The sequence below is a fragment of the Urtica dioica genome, chromosome 7 (genome assembly GCF_054948205.1).
Source record: "Urtica dioica subsp. dioica isolate 48M chromosome 7, U.dioica_male_clone48M_v1_H2, whole genome shotgun sequence".
Lineage (NCBI taxonomy): Eukaryota > Viridiplantae > Streptophyta > Magnoliopsida > Rosales > Urticaceae > Urtica > Urtica dioica.
Window position 1 is genome coordinate 10,586,367 of NC_142762.1, and position 4,040 is coordinate 10,590,406.

Sequence of the window (4,040 nt, forward strand, 5' to 3'; positions counted from 1 at the left end):
GTCCTGCCCAGCCGGCCCATCCAGGAACTCACACGGAGCGCCCGGCCCAAGGGGGACGCCTCCCTACGTGCTCGGATCGCCTGGGCCACCTAGGCTCGCGTCCGGCTCGATGCGCACGCGCACGCGCCCGGCCCGGTAGCGCGGCCCGGCCCGCGACCGGGTGGGCTCCCCCCTCCCCTCGCGCAGCCCTAGCCCACCAGCCCCTAGGGCTAGGACGATCAACGCCTCGGCCGCCGCCCCCCGACCGACGTCGCCAGGCCGGCGCTCTTCGTCTCCGGCGCTGGCGCTCCGACTGGCGGCGTCGCCCGCCTCCGGCGAGTCCTCGCCAGCACGCGCGCGCCCAGGCACGGCCAAGCGCAGGCGTCCCAGGCCTCCAACGCTGCCGGGCACCTGCACAGCGGCCCCACCCGAGAGGGTGGGATCATTCCCGGTGCCGGCACCAGCCCCGGCGGCGCCGTCTTCGGCGGCCGGCCAGCTAGGCGCGATGCCCCCTGGCACGCACGCCTCTCAATCGCCCTCCACGGCTGGCCAAACCCCCTCAGGCCGAGGGGGATCTCCTGCAAGGCTGGGCTCGGCCAAGACGGTGCCGCCCCGGCCGGGCGCGGCTCCCTCCGCGCTGGCGTTGGTCCCCTCAGTGCCTTCGACATGCGCCTCGGCAAGGATGGTCGCGCACGGCCCAGTAGACGCTCCTCCGGGGCTGGGATCGGCCCAGACGGCGCCGACCCAGCCAGGCGCAGCCTTCTCGACGCCGGCGACGGCCTGCGCGGCGCCGCCCATGGCCGGCCCGTCTCCCCCGGCTCCAGATTTGCCTTAGACGCCCCCCCGGCATTGGGTGGCTCACCAGCCGCCTCCAGGTTGGCCGACCCTGCGCGCGTGGCACTCCTGGCATGTCCCTCGACCAGGCCGGCCCCGCGCTGGTCAGCCCGGCTCTCCCCGGCGCCCGGCGCCATCTGGCCGGAGTCCCCCTGACGGCTTGAGCCACCTTCGGTGCGCGTGTCCTCGTCTTCGTCGGCCAACCATGCCTCTATCAAAGAAAAATCACATCCCACCATGTCTACCGCGTTCTTGCTTGCGACTAACGAAGACGGTGTGTTGTAGGTGGTCGAAGGGGGGGAAAATTGTGCCCAACAGTTGTCCAATTCAACATTTTGATTCGCGAGAAGTTGGAAGAGGTCGTCTTCAACGGTCCCGCACCCCGACAGGTGGTTGGTGGGATCCATGAGCACGTGCAAACAAGGGATAGCACCGGAAAAAGAATAAAATAATATTAAAAGAGGAGGAGGCTTACCAACGCGAGTCAAGATGGTCCGGCGAAACGACGAGCGGCGAAGATTACTTGAGTTTACCACACGGACTACGTCCGGTGCCAAACTCGGGGGCTAATGTTATCGGCCCGAAAAGGTCCGACGGTGCGATCGATATATCGCGCGGCCGGACGAGCTCACCCGGCCGATGGCCGGCCAAGTTCACCAAGCCATTGGCCGCTCCAAGCAATTCACTCGGCCAAGGGCCGAGTGAATCCTCAGCCGGCCCACCATGCTCACTCGGCCAATGGCTGAGTGAATCTCAGCCGGCCCACCAAGATTCACTCGGCTAATGGCCGAGTGAACCTTCAGCCGGCCCTTCAGGTTCACTCGGCCAATGGTCGAGTGAGTTCTCAGCCGGCCCAACAAGTTCACTCGGCCAAGGGCCGAGTGAAGCCTTCTGCCAGCCCAACAGCTCACTCGGCCAATGGCCGAGTGAGTCCTCTCTGGGCCTAGGCCTTTCACTCGGTCAATGGCCGAGTGAAACTCATCCGGCGTCCAGCCCTTCACTCGGCCAATGGCCGAGTGAACCTCATCCGGGGTCCATCCCTTCACTCGGCCAATGGCTGAGTAAACCTCATCCGGCGTCCAGCAGCTCACACGGCCATTGGCCGAGTGAACCTCACTCGGCGGCTTACACTTCACTCGGCCATCGGCCGGCTGAGTCTCACCCGGCTGATGGCCGACTCAACCTCACTCGGCCAAGGGACCCTCAAAACGTCCCTTGGTCGCCTATAAATACAAGGCTCGTCCCCTCGAGACAGGTAATCCGAATTTGAGTACTAAAACGCTGTCGAACTCGTAACTCACTCGTTTCTCTCAAGTCTCGGCCTCTAAACACTCAAACCCTCTGCATATTACCTCAACCCTACTAATGTTGAGCGTCGGAGAGGTAAACAGGGGCAACCCCTCTGTTTCCCCTTTGTAGTTCACGTACTCTCTACTGCTTTTCAGGTATCGAGGCGAGGTGAGCATCATCTACAACTAAGGGACGACTTGGGATACCAAGTCCGACACGCTCGAGCCGAAGTGAGACCACTTGGTCTGGCCTTGGGTCTGACCACTTCGGGCTACTAAATAGTTGTCCGAAAATGAGCGACAACATCCACCATCTTGTTCGACATTCCTCCAAACCCAATGTCATCAACACAAATCTGCGCAATCATGAGATTTCCTTCTTTTTTCTTTATGAACACAGTTTTATCAACTCCTCCACGAACATACCCATTCTGAAGAAGAAATTGAGATAGTCTTTCATAACAAGCATGATGTGCCTGTTTGATGTTGGAATTGATCTAGGGTTTAAGAAAAAGTTTAACGCTTCGCAAAGCGGCGGAATTTTAAAAATTTTCTTTTCAAGTAAAAACGGTTTTTACTAACCTAGACAAAGAGCAAGTACATATAAATAAAAACTATAATGAGCATAGAAGTTTACTAACCTTTCTTGAAGCTTGAACTTTGAGAAGCTTTTGGAAAGTTTGCAACGCTCGTCTCCCTCACAGCACGTCTCTCTTTCTTTCCTCGGCGACTTGAGCAACCACGAAAGTTTCTATCACTAAATCACTCGAAATAAAAGGAATCAGTGAGTGGGCACTTCTAAACACTACGACTTAAGAACGAGTCTTGAACTCGCAGAGCTAAACTCTAGGTCGAATGAGGACCTAGGTGCCAAAACAATAAAACGAAATTGAAGAGAGAGAGAGAGAGAGAGAGAGGATCGGCCACAATGTCTAGAGAGAGAGTCTCTCAATCTCTAACTTGTGTGGAATGAATAGAATGAGAGGAATGAGGGTCCTATTTATAGGAGAAGGGTTGGCCTTGGAAAGAAGTAGTTTCCTCTTATTTTCCAAGCCTTTATGAGCAATCTTTTATTACCCATTCCTATCAACATAGGCGCCCACCTCATTCAAATCCTCAAGGGATTAGTTTCCTTTTTTGTTTCTCTCTTGGTTGCCTTGGCCGAAATTTCCTATACAAGCATGGGAAATTTGTTTCCTCTTTTTCTTTTGGCAAGTATCTTGATACATTTATGCACAAAATATTCTCTCTTCCTATGGGTATGTTGGGCGCCCAAATGGTCTCTAGAAGGAGCTTCTAGAAACTTCTTCATTTGTTCATGACAACATGGGAAATGCCCATTAAGAATTTTCAATAAAATTCTTATGAAATGAAATTAATCCACAAGGCCCAATAAGACTAATATTGGCCGAGTAAAATTAAGTCATCAAATGAACTTGTCAAAAATTTATTGACATTCATTTCATCCTATGTCTCAAAAGACAAAAATACCCTTTTGACAATTTTCGTTCTTGTTTTGACTTAGCTTCCAGTTTAACTATTCCTATTCGATGTGATTCGTGACAGTGACCTCATGGATCCAAATGAACAAAGCTTGAGCTAAAATACTTGGACTCAAAAGTTCACAAACCTTTTCCAAGTTTAGCTTAATGTCAACTGACTCCACTAAAGAGTTGACACTGAAAATCTCTCGGTTCAAATGAATTTATTTTCTATACAAGAATTCAACCTAATTGTAATGAGTGGATCTACAGAATATTATCAGTGTTTACCCTTCATGAATGTCATCAGCAAGTCGGGATTTACAAAATTACCATTTTACCCTTCTAGCTGTTATTTCCTCAACTCCTTTGTCGCATGTGAATAAGTTAGAAACAATGTATTGTCGAGGAGCTAACAAGTCAAATTGTTTCATCCAAAAGAGTCAGGACTCAATTT